General features: G+C 53.5%; 1 pseudogene; it reads left to right on the top strand.

Annotated features, from left to right (window-relative positions):
• Positions 1-78: 78 nt before the first annotated feature.
• Positions 79-904, top strand: LOC134149757 (exosome complex component MTR3-like; annotated as a pseudogene).
• The last annotated feature ends 12138 nt before the right edge of the window (positions 905-13042 follow it).

Below are 13042 nucleotides of genomic sequence, written 5' to 3'. Positions count from 1 at the left end.
CTGGACCGGGCTGGGCCGGGCTCCCCTCTCCCTCCCTCCCTCTTTCCCTGCTTTCCTCGCGGGGTGGCCGGCCGGAGAATGCCAGTGGATCACCGCTGCCTGCGGGGCCCGGAGGAGTCGCAGCCGCCGGAGATGTGGGCAGCGGCTGAGGAGTAAGAGGAGGAGGAGGAGGAGGAGAGGAGGTGCGGGACCCGTGCGCCTTGCGGCCGTTGTTCGCACGCATGGGGCTGCTGAGCCAGGCCGAGGGCTCGGCCTACGTGGAGCTGACGAGCGGCACCAAGGTGCTGTGCGCTGCCTGGGGCCCGTGCGAGGTGGCTGCGGCGGCGGAGCCAGGCGTTGGCCACGGCGGGGTGGTTGGTGTGTGAGTTCCGGCGCACGCCCTTCGCTGGGCGTGGGTGGCAGGCGGCAGCATGCGAGGCATCGACGGAGAACGAGGCGGCGGCGGCGGCACTGCGTGAGGTGCTGGAGCCAGTGGTGCGGCTGGCACGTTACCCGCGCGCGCACCTCGCCATCAGCGCGCTGCTGCTGCAGGACGGTGGCTCCACCCTGGCCGCTGCCGTCAGCGCCGCCGCACTGGCACTCGCCAATGCCAGTGTGGAGATGTACGACCTGGCGGTGGGCTGCGCCCTGTCCCGGCCGCCCGATGCCACCGCCGCCTACTGGCTCCTGCAGCCTAGTGAGGCCGAGGAGCGCTGCCACCCTCCTCACCGTGGCCCTACTGCCCTCCCTCAACCAGGTGTCGGGGCTGCTGGGCTGTGGCCAGGGCGGCCCCCCGACAGCTGGGCCCAGGCCCTGCGCCTCGGCCTCGATAGCTGCCACCGCCTCTACCCCGTGCTGCGGCAGAGCCTCCTGCGCTCTGCCCGGCGCCGTGCCACCCCCTCCACTGCCTGAGCCGGCCTGAAGGGCTCCCTCCGCTGCTGCAGGCCCCAGAGGCCAGCAGAGCAGCCTCATACTGCTAGAGCCCCCAGATTTGTCCCTCTGCACTGCCAGAGGCCTCTCTGGAGCAGCCCCCCACTGCCCGAGCCCGCTGGAGCCCAGCCAAGCAGCCGCCTGCACTGCCAGAGACCCCCAGAGCCTTCCTGAGCAGCCCCTTGCAGCACCGCAGACCTCCCAGAGCACCCCAGCTCCTGCCTGAGCAGCCTGTCCATATTGCTAGAGCCCCCCCCCACCTTGAGCAGCTTTCACACCACCCAAGCCCCCCAAAAGCAGCCCCCCAACACACACATTGCCTGAGCTGCTGCGTAGTAAACCCCATATCACCTCAGCTGCCAGAGCCTGCCTGTGCCCCCCTCCCCTCCACACCACTGAAGTGCTCCTGGACCCCCCCTCTGTCCCAAGGGACTGGCCACACTGCTGAGATCAGCTGCTTTAACCACTGGATCCCCCCAATAGTATCTTTGCACCTGCTGGAGCCCCCAGGTCAGCCACCCGTGCTGCTGGAGCCCACCAGAGTCTACTAGGCCACCCCTGGACTCACCAAGGCCCAAAGCTTGGAGGTGGCCCTGGTGCCAAGGATGAGACTGCTATATCCAGCCTGTCCATTACCAACACCCCACCACAACCAGCCACACAACAGGACTCGAGCAGCCCTGGCAGGAACCATCTATCACTACAGCCTGTGCGTCGCTTGGACTTTACAGAGACTTGCCTGGACAGTGCTTTGGGGTGGTGGAGAGACATGTTTTGGCTGTTTTTTGGTTTTTTTAATATATATAATAAACCCATATTTTCTGATGAGTCTTTGGCCTGCTTGGGTCTGCCAGCGAGACAGTGAAGGATGTGCTCATTTGCCTGGCACCGCTAGTCCATGGCTACTTGTCCAACTGACTGCCAAGCAGCAGGCTCAGTCCTTCACAAAGAGGGGGCTCTGCGCACACACTTGGACTTTCCTCTGTTGGCTCCTGGTTATGTGCAACTTGGTGTTAGAAGTGGCAACTACAGCAGCAAATTTTGCCCAGTGTAGTCTACCTCTGTTCCTGATGCAGGCAAGACCTGAGATCAGGGCTGCCCTTACCACTGAGCCCAGAAGTGGCCTGGGCCAGGCACTGCAGGGAGGTTGTTTCTCTGCCAGGAGCACAGCTCACTCAAGTGGCCCTTTTTTTCCCCATCAAACCCCAAACTGTTTTTGGAAAACAAGTAGCAGGAGTCACACTTGACTCCCTCCTGGTTGTGTTGTGCTGAGCTGTCCCATGAAGCAAGGAGGTGCCCTGGCCCTGGGTTGTCACAAGGAGAGAGCAGCACTGAGGCCAAGCAGGGCTGTGCGCAGCCCAGGAACAACTTTCGTTGTGCATTGTGCTGTCAGATGCTTGGGCTGATGCAAGGCAGAATCTTGCAGGCAATGGTAGCAGGGAGGTGCAGAGGCAGATGGGCACTGACTTGCCAGACTCTGAGCTTTGAGTTGTTACTGGGGATGGAGCAGAGCTGGTCCTGTGAGGCCGGCTGCATCATGCTGCACCAGCCTTAGGACGCTGAGGCTTGCCTCAGCCCATTGAGAAGGAGTATCCTGGGCAAAGACGGTGACTGATGTGTTTCCACCGAGAACGCCAACTTCATGTTCACGCAAAAAAGCCAAGCTGTGCTTGGTCTTGTGATTCAGCAGGGCTGGCTTGTCACACCTACGCCTGCACTGCACCATCGCTGCGGTGAGCTCTGGGCAGGTGAATGGGAGCGGAGCGGGGAGCACTGCAGTGGATGCTCATCTACGGACAAAGCAGCTGCTTACAATCCCACAGCCGAGCAAATTACCTTGTGGACTGGGGATAACTAGTACAGTCTCAGAGTGGGGGGCGATGGATAGCAGTAACATAGAGCCTAAGAGAAACCAGGCTGGTACCAGCCTAAGGTTACAGGACAGCCAAAGCCCAAGGCAGCTTCACACCATGCTTGGTCCTGGGAGTGATAAATGCAGCTACTTTTAATCAGGCAGCATGAAAAGCACTCAGTTGTAGGCCAGGAGGGTGCCTTAATCCTCTTCCTCCTAAAACCGTGAAGTCACAGGAGCCCATGCTGAGCTGCGGGGCAGCTACACGACTCTTCTTGCTGTCAGTGTTTCCTTCCCATAGGTCCATGGGAGGCTTGGGCTGGACTGGGGAGCTGGAGGTAGAAACCACACAAAGTGTAGTGTTCAGACACTCCTGCACTTGGGCCAGGCCCAGCACCAGTTGCACAGCTAGGCTGGTCAATCCAAGTCTGCCACATGCCTGTCACTGACTGTACACCCGTAGAAAGTGTTAAGATTTCAGCTTTAATCATATGCACCCAGGAGCTGCAATGGCTCCTCTCACACCTTCCACCTGCCTGAGACCACGTGGATCCAGCTCAAGAAACCTCTGCTTCCTCGAGCAGCCCCCAGTGCACATGTGCATCCATGGAGGACTCAGAGGCCTGCTCTCTTTAATGCCAGTTCTGCCACATGGCATTGTGGAGAGGCAGCTAGCACCTTTCCAAGGAAGTAGCCAGTATATACTGCACAGTATATCCTAGGACTGTGTGTGGCAGCTGCTTGGCAAAGTCATTCTCTCATGGATGCAGAAAAGCAGGTGCATTTAAGCTTGTTAAAAAATACATCAGACTCAAATAACCAGAGAAAAGAAATACAATTTTTATTTTGTTTTCCTTCCAACACAATACACTCTTTTACCAAGGCAAATTAGAAATACAGAACAATTTCCTACCAGCAAGGACGACCTAGAAATGAGAGACATTGAAATAAGATACAACACTGCAGAACATGGAGAATGAAAGGGACTACAAGTCCCTTGGCTGAAGATAAGTCCCAAAGCACTCTCCTGCTACTGTCTACACAGTCGAAATGTGCCTGATGGCAAAGCAAACACCTCCCATTATTGGTGACAAAGCTGCTCAGTGGGAGTCCTAGTGACTGCAAATGCTGTCGGGTAGCACAGCAGAGAACAGTCAAGGAATGACCAACAAAGACAACACATTTGTGAGTGTGGGTGACTGGCAGCAATTGGGCTTGCACTACACCACACTAGGCTGCTGGTGTCAAACTGCAGGGAGCTGCCAGACCAAACAGGACAGGGTGCAAAGGCCCCTTCCATGTGCAGTTCCTGATGACTGGGCCTCCCATAAGCAATGAGGGGAATTTCCAACCTATCACCTCCCAGAAGAGACAGAGCTGCAACTTTGCCCTGTTTTGTGATGCCAGTGACACGGGTGGAAAACTATAGCTTACACCAGCCTTCTGCATTCGTCTGCCAGCGCTGAGGCTGAGCTCAGCACGCAGACCCAGCTCCCTACCCGGAAACACTCAGCCCTTGCTGTGAAGGCCCCCCTGGAGCCACCTCAGGGCGGTACTCATCTGCACAGCCTCTGATGGTACAGCAGAAGGACGACCGCACAGGGGTTGTCACGACATGATGCCATGCAGCTCTGAGCGCCTTGGCCTGCTGTACTGGCACCCACTGAACTTTCTGAGAGGCCACACAGTGGCATGGCTGGCACAAGTTCCCTGTGGGGCTCAAAGTGTGCAGACAAGGGCTGTGGGAAGGGCAGGCTTGAGGACATGCTTTCAGGGCACAGGAGGCTGACATGTGAACTGTGTAGCACACACAGGCGTTGGTGCAGTGCCTGGCATGGGGAGAGCTAATGGTGCTGGGTCCTTTGTGATACAGTGTGCTGCACCAAGCTCCAGGGCCTCCTTGCTCCCTTGGCAGCACAGTGCGAGGAAAGGGTGGACCCTTGCTCACAACGTGGCCTAGATTTCTGCTCAACACTGATGTTCCTTTGGGACATGATTCTTTCTGCTTCTACCCTCTAACCCTCCCTCCCTCCGTACACATTTATTTATCCCTAGTCTAAAAACGGAAAGAGGGGGAAAAAAAGTGCAAACACAAAGGCTTCTCTTACTACAGCAGGCCAAAGCCTCGCAGGAGCGGGACATGGGGCTGCTGGCAACAGTGGCAGGGGATGCCCATGCTAGGCATGAGTGCTGAGAGTGGGTACTTCGCAGCACGTGTGGCACTAGGTGTAGGCCTCACAAGAAAGACGAACACAAGACAGGAACTGCTGGCCGGCCCACCAGGAATGCCACGGTATCCCAGTCCATTTACTGACTCCCCTCGAGGTCTGATGTGTGATTTTTCATCTGCAAGAAAAAACATACAGCATGACCTTTCCATGAGGAGCCCTCTGGCCCTGTCGACAGGACCAGACACATCACCCTGCCCAGCACAGTGCACAGCAGCACCATGGCCTGTGCATACGTGCCTGTTCAGCCTCAGAGACAAGGGAGGGAGCCTGGAGTCACCCCTAACAGTCTCAGTGCCAAAGCACCCTCAAGCTGTTCTCTCTGTATTGCACAGGGCACAAGAGCTGCAGATCATCACTGTGCCCAGCTGACAAGTCAGGCTAGGCTTTGCCAGCATCACAGCTGCAGCCAGATAGGGCTCTGCAGTGAGCTGGCCAGGCAACAGTGCCTGCTGCTGTGTGCCCTCAGCGTAGCAGGGTGGGGGGCGCAGCAGCCTGCACTGGCACCCAGAGGCATTCCAAGGCAGCCTGCCCTGGGGAAATGGATGCCTGTGCCACCACATGCCCAGGGACCAGTGGCACCCTCCAACTCATGAGTCCATTTCTGCCTCAGGTGGGTAAAGGCAGGTCTGCCCACTCAGGCATGGCTTATATGAGGCGATCAGAGAGCAGGGGGTATTTTTAGGACTGACTTATTCCAGCCTCCTTGTCACAGCTGGCCACAGGCCACCACTGTTTTCTCTGGACACCCCTTCCACTCCTCGTGACAGGGAGCCACCAGAGAAGTGTCCCAACAGAGCGGGCGGCTCCCTAGCCCTAGCCTGGCCACAGTCCCTGCTTCCCCATCCTCCTTCTGGCTGCAGTATCTTTGCAGGTACTGAGAGAGCCACAAGTGGTTATCTCCACTCCCATTGTCACCAGCCTGTCGGTCACCCCAAGATCCTGCACTGCTGGGGCAAAGAGAGCTGAAGGTGCTGAGTCCAAATGACACAGAGCAGATGCTGCCAACACTGCACATTATTGCAGGAGCTGGGATCCCACAGCCCCACAGGGCTGTGTGATTACATGGGAAAGTGCAGCCCCCCTGGCAGATGGCTACCTCTGACTCAAAGCTCAGAGGAGGCACATGTGAGAAGCAGCTGCAGGTGCTTGTTGTGTTGAACAGCTTTGATAAAGGATATTTGCACGCTGATGGTTTTTGCACCTTGGGCTAACCCCTGCACTGCTGGAGTAAGACACTCACAGCTGTGAGCTGCATGATGCACAGGTATGGGGCAGGGGCTGTCTGCTCGTTTGCCCTGCCTGGTTCTCTTGATCCCTATTGCTGCGGGGCAGGAGTTCCTGTGGCCATGCTGGTTCAGGGCTCCGGAAAGGGGCCAGCTCTGTTTCCATGTTCCTAAGGACCCTGGGCACAAACATATCCTGGGAACACAACTTGATCAAGTGCTGCAGAGCACAGGGCCTGGGAGCCAAAGCTGTGCCCTGGACCTGGCGTGCTGGCAAGGGCCAGTCTGGGCTGAGCAGGAGTGGTCCTGGCAGCAGTCAGCATGGGGAGGGCTGGCCGCAGGCCTGGTAAAGGGCCATAAACTGCACGGGCAAAAATCACCACCTTCCTTGGGCCTTTCCCAAACCTACAAAAGTTGTAGCCCCAGACAGCACGTCAGGGCAGTTCAGGTGCCCTAGAACCCCGGGGCAGGGACAGCCATACTGATTAGGCATCTCCTCTACTCCGGGCATATCCCAGCGGAACCCATACAGGCAGTGGCAGGGCCACAACCAGGAAGTCCCTTCTCGGGGCTCCTCCAGCATCTAGGCGCTGGTTATGGCTGCGCATCAGCACAACACAGCACTTGCTCCTACACCTCATCGTGCAGAGTTGTGCAGTAGGTCAGCTCTGAATCCTCCTCCAAGCCCACCAAACCCTCACAAACCCCAGGGCAGAGATATTTGGGCTCAAGTAGAGATAAGTTTTGGTAAAGGAGATAACTAGGGCCACGGTGCACCCTGCCTCCCAGTACAAAAGCTGGCCCTGGCCTTACAGTCTCCTCAGTGTCTGTGCTCTCTTCTGTACTGTCGATGTTGCGCAGGTCACTGTGCCCATCAGCTCTGGATCCCTCCTTCCCTTGGGGCTCCCGTGGCACCTCTCCTGCTGGGGATGGCAACTCTGCACCCACTTCGACCCTTTTCTTCTCGATCTCCTTTGATCCTGCAGGGACAGAGACTGCAAAAACTTGGAGTGCCTGAGCAGAACAGTAGTCTTATCCTCGCAGGGCAGGGGGTAAAACTCCATGATGCCGAAAGTCCGTGGTCAGCTTTCCCATTACTAGGAAGGAGGGAGGCCCAGGGAATTTTCCAGCAGGCTCTGGAGGCCAAGCTCACTCCCTTGCGTGCAGAGATGGTGCCCACCCCTCAACTTTGCACTGCCTGGCAGCTCCTACTTGGGGTTAGGCTCACACATTGGCATCCAGGCTTCCTTGTACCTGCAGGCTGGCCTTGTACGAGCTCTGTACAGACACATGCATATTGGAGCCAGCTGGGATTCTCCCCATTATGATTAAGTATGACATGTATAACATCCCCTCACCTGAGAGATGGTCTCTCCGCTGGTCCAAAATGCTTCCAGCATCCTCAAGGGCTTAATGGAACTATCACCTTGCTCCTTCCCTTCTACGCAGGCCACATAACACTTACACTTTGTCCGTCCTGTCATGGAGCTGGTGCTGCTCCTCGTCCCAGGCTGGGGGCTTAGACTACTTTTGCCTCCTGCCCCAACATGAGTTCGTCTGGCCTTGACAGGGATGCGGTTAATGAGGGGCGGGATCTTCTGGTACTCATATACCCTACAAGAGCACAAAACCACAGCAGTGTGAGCAGGGCCTAGAAGGCATGGCAGCAGGACAGGTTAACATCTCTGGCTCTGTTCCTTCAGGCAAAACTGAGGGGTGAGGGATTGTGCCAGGCAAAGGTACGCCTGCATTACAGGAGGTCACAGTGCCTACCCTGGCCTTGCCCCTTGCTGGAGCAGGCCAACACGCTGTCCCTGTCCCAGCTGCTCCACCCTCAAGGTATGCAGCCCTGGGAGTCTGGGTACAGGTGTTCCTTGAAGAGGGCAGTGCTGCTAAACTTCTCCTAGAAGTGGGGAACAGATGCCTGGGGCTGCCAGCCTGGGACACCAAGCTCACTGCTATCAGTCAACAGAGCTGCGATCATTTGCCAACCCACACGCAATCAGCACATCCCAGGCCTGGGAGGCCACACTCACTGGTATGAGAAGTCATCCCTGTAGAGATTGTAGTCCAGATCACAATTACTGCTGCAGGAGGTAAGAAGAGAGAGTCACTCACACTGCAGTGACCACTGACATGCCACAGCATGGCACAGCACTGCTGTGAGACAGCAGGACACGTGGGCACAGCAGGATAGGGACATCCACTCATCCTGCACAACCTCCTCCTCTGCCTGGGGAGCAGGAGGCATCTTAGAGGGTAACAAGTAGGCTTCCATGCAGGACAGCACTGGGAAGGTGGCTCTGTGCTGGCAGCAGTCTGCCCCCAGAGCCAAGCAGGGTATTTGGGTGCCCGCAATGGAAAGATCCCCCTGTGCAGCACCAGCTGGAGCAGGCCTTGCTATCTGGAAATCTGCATTCAGCGCTCTCTGATGTTAAATTTCACAGTCCCTTGCTGTCTGCTCACTCAGCTCCAAATTAAGAAGTGATCTGTCAGCAAATCACCTCCAATGCAGGCAGCTGACATGGTTGTAATAAATCACGCTCTGTGAACCAGGAGGGGATTGGGGGAAGAAAGATGCTGAAGCTCATTTTGCCATTTCAGCTCTTGCAGAGTTGGTGAGTGTTAGATTAAACCTAGCACAAGGTGAAACAAAGCTCTGCTTGGACCATCATTGCTCTTCTGGGAGTGGGAAGCCTTCTCCAGCTATGTGCTAGAAGGGCAGTTGAAGACAAGGTCCCCCTAGGGTCAAGGATGTCGCTGCAGGCAGCAGGAGCAGCTGCACCTGCCCACAGAGGGAGCAGTGCTGGAGCTTGGGGTCCCTGGAACAGCTGAATGTCTGCTGGAGGGTCTAAAGAGCAACCTTAGCTTCCCTGTCTGTGCCACTAAGCTGTAGCCACTTGGGCTGACACTTGGGTGTCAGGCCCTGGGTGCTGCTAGTGCTTGAGAGCTGGCTTGTGGTGCATTGCCTTTCTGGGCAGTGCTTGTCAGGTGCTGTTGTCAGTTGTTGCCAGGTGACTTGGGCAGCAGTGCGTGCTAGGGCCATGCTAGGCCCGCAGCTGCTCTTTGGGCTTGTAAGGCGCCTTTGGTGTGGGGCCCTCCTTGGCAGTGCTCTGGCCGTTGGTGCTGTGGCTGGTTCTTTGCTCGCTTGTGGCACAGTGGCTGAGAGGCCAGAGGTGTAAGCAGGCTTTGTGCTGAGGTGCGTTGTGCCTGCGTGTCTTAGTGGGCAGTGGCAGGCACGTGACTGCTGTTAGTGTTTGTGCGAGGTGACTTGTGGAGCAGTGCGTGCTCGGTCAGTGCTAGGCCCCTGGCTACAATTTGTGCTTGTGAGGTGAGTTGTGCCTGAGGCTCTGATTGGCAAGGCTGTGGCGCTTGCTGCTGCTAGTTGCTGGGAGGCTGCTTGTGGCGGAGTGTCTGCTAGGCCAGTGCTCTGTGGGGACCTGTGAGATGCCTTGTTGCTGTGTGCTTTGGAGGCCAGGGCCAGGCCCCTGGATGCTGTTGGTAGTTGTGAGGTGACTCGTGCAGCCGTGCGTGATTGTGGTGAGCTATGGGCAGGCTTGTGAGGTCCATTCTGCATGAGGCCCTCGAGGCCAGTGCGAGGCGCGTGGGTGCTCTTGGTGGTGCTGAAGTGGCTAGAGTTGTGTGTGAGTGCCATGCCAAAGAGGGCAATGCTAGGCGTGTGGCTGCTGTGTGTGGTGCTGAGGCGACGTGTGCCTGAGGCCGTCCTTGCCAGTGCTGTGGCCCTTGGTGCTGGTGGTGGTTGCGAGGGCCCTTGTGCTACACTGCGTTGTAGGGCAGAGCTGTAGGCAGGCTTGTGAGGTGCCTTGTGCGTTGTGCGTCGGTGGTCAGTGGCAGGCCGCTGGCTGCTGCTGGTGCCTGTGAGGTGACTTGTGAAGCAGTGCCTGCTCGTGCAGTGCTGGTTGCAGGGCTGCTCTTTGCTGTTGTGAGGTTGCTGCTGCCTGAGGCCCTGAGAGGCCATTGGCAGGCCAGCAAGCTGATGTATGCGATGGTGAGGTGCCTTTTGCCTTGTTGTCCCAAAATCTGGGTTCTGTTACCCGGTGTGCAAACAACCAATAGACACACAGGGTTGAGATATTTGTTTATTTCATTTCTGCGCAGAGATGGGTGCTAGGTGGCAAATCCACAAAGCTAGCACACCTTCTCCCCCTCTCGTTCTTGATTTATACACACTTTTCAGGGAGTATTTACACAAATCTTTCTATTGGTTACAGTTTCATTACCTCAGGTAATCGCTCAGCACTTGCGCTTTCACATTCTCGTTAATTAGCATAGGAAGCAAAGAAGAGGCGGTAACATCATTATCATGTCATTTCCCTCTCATTATTCATTTAGGGGTGTGAAGTTTAATTATGTTAATAAGCCTTAATGAACCTAAGGTCACTTCTGGGTTATTCTGCTGTTTTTGTCTTACCTACCCCTCGCAATCTTCAAAGCGCTGTGGTTTCATCAAGGTTATTTAGCCGGAGCTGGTTATCCTTTGCAGTACTGTTTTTCTCTCCCCCTTGTCCTTGAGTCTTGTTAACTATTTGCAAGGTTTTTCTCACAGTATTTCTCTAACAATTCCCCCCTTTGAGACTTCTTAATATCACTTGTCTAGCAAGTTTCATTTAAATTTAACTTCAATTATTCTTACATGGATGTTAAGTTAATTCTAAGTATTTCCCATGGCATGGGTGATCTGGGAGATTTGGGGAACAGAGAAGCAAGCAGTAATCTGAGTCACTTTTTCTGAAGGCCCGTATAAGCTACAAAATCAGGTTAGCTGTACCAATGAGCATGCATAACAAAATTAACAGTGTCCTCATTTTCCATCTTAACTCTATAGCAAACAAATTAAATTAAACAAATCAATATTCTTATAAATCAGCTCTATCTATTATTAACAATACTATCAGAATGCAAAATAACACCTAATAACACTAAGAGCACTCTATTTCCATATAAAAGAGTTCAATTTTCCAAGTGCAATTCATCACTTTTGTAACTTCTGTATTCTTATCTTGAGAGATATCTTGTGGGTGTGGCAGTCCACGAATCATTCAAAGGTGCCTTCTGTATTCGGGAATAGTGGGTCCAGGAACTTATTCCCTCCGCCTTTACTGCAGTATGAGTTGTCAGAAGCACCAGGTAAGGTCCTTTCCACTTTTCTCTTAGTGGTTCTTCTTTCCATGTCTGAATATAAACCAGATCCCCAGGCTTGAAGTCATGCACAGGGGAATCCAATGGAAGGGGGGTACGTTGATTAAGGTACCTATGTAAAGATGTTAGTACCCGAGACAAAGACAATAAATACTCTCTCAACATTTCTTCCCCTCTTACATGCATTTGATCACTTCGTCCCCCTATTTCATTAATTGGGTAAGGTTTCCCGTAAAGTATTTCAAAAGGGCATACTCCCTCTTTTATTCTTGGGGTTATTCGTATTCTCATCAAGGCCATTGGTAATACATCTACCCATTTAAGATGGATTTCCTGATACAGTTTTGAAATATGTCTTTTAAGTGTTTGGTTCATTCTTTCTACCTTACCGCTAGACTGGGGTCTCCATGGAGTGTGTAATTCCCATTTCATCTGTAAAAATTTCGATGTTCCTTGAACTACCTCTGAAATAAAAGGAGGTCCATTATCTGAGGATATACCTTCAGGAATCCCAAATCGAGGAATCATCTCTTTTAGTAAAATTTTAATTACTTCTTTTGCATGATTGGTGGAGCATGGGAAGGCTTCTGGCCAGCCAGAAAATGTATCTACCAAAACAAGTAAATCTTTAAACCGACCACATTTAGGCAACTCAGAGAAATCTATCTGCCAGTGTTCCCCTGGGGTTAATCCTCTTCTTAGTTCTCCCATAGGTGGTTTCTTCTGAATTTTGGGGTTGTTTGCACAACAGGTGGGGCATCTCCTTACAATAAGGTCAGCATTTGATAGCATTTTTGATCCCACAGCATATCTTTTTACGCTGCTTATCATAGCATCTGCTCCCATGTGAGTTTCTTCATGCAGTCTCTTGAGGAGCACTTCCATCATTTTGGCTGTAATTAAAACTTGTCCATTTGGGGTGACCCACCACCCTTCAGCAATTTTTGTACATTTTAGCCTTTCTGCCAATTGATTTTCTTTGTCTGAATATTCAGGAGGTCTCATCTGTATTTTTCTACTGGGTAATAAAGCTCCAGTCACCTGTCCTGCTAGTGCTGCCTTTTTGGCTGCCGCGTCTGCTCTCCTGTTTCCTTGTGCCACTTCACTATTTCCCCTCTGATGGGCTTTGCAATGCATTATAGCTACTTCTTTGGGTTCCATTATTGCTTGTAACAATCTTAATATCTCTTGTCCATACTTTATATTACTTCCTTGAGAATTTAAGAGCCCTCGTTCTTTCCAAATCGCTCCATGAGCGTGAACTACCCCAAAAGCATACTTTGAGTCAGTATATATACCTACTGTTTGGCCCTTTCCGATTTCAAGGGCTCGTATAAGAGCAATGATTTCAGCCTTCTGTGCTGAGGTGTTTTGTGGCAATGGTTTAGCTTCTACTTCTTTCCATTGAGTCACCACTGCATATCCAGCCTTTCTCTCTCCATTCTGTACAAAGCTGCTACCATCTGTATGTAGTTCCACATCTGGGTTCTGCAAAGGTTCATCCTTTAAATCAGGCCGGCTAGAATATACTTGCTCGATAGTGGCCAAACAGTCATGTTGTAACTCTTTTTGCTATTCACCAGGTAGCAAAGTAGCAAGGTTTAAGGTCAGTACCACCTTTAAGGTAATATCTCCTTGTTCCAATAACACAGCATGATATTTTACCA

Source organism: Rhea pennata, chromosome 21 (genome assembly GCF_028389875.1).
Source record: "Rhea pennata isolate bPtePen1 chromosome 21, bPtePen1.pri, whole genome shotgun sequence".
NCBI classification, from domain to species: domain Eukaryota; kingdom Metazoa; phylum Chordata; class Aves; order Rheiformes; family Rheidae; genus Rhea; species Rhea pennata.
This window is presented reverse-complemented; position numbering and strand designations above follow the sequence as displayed.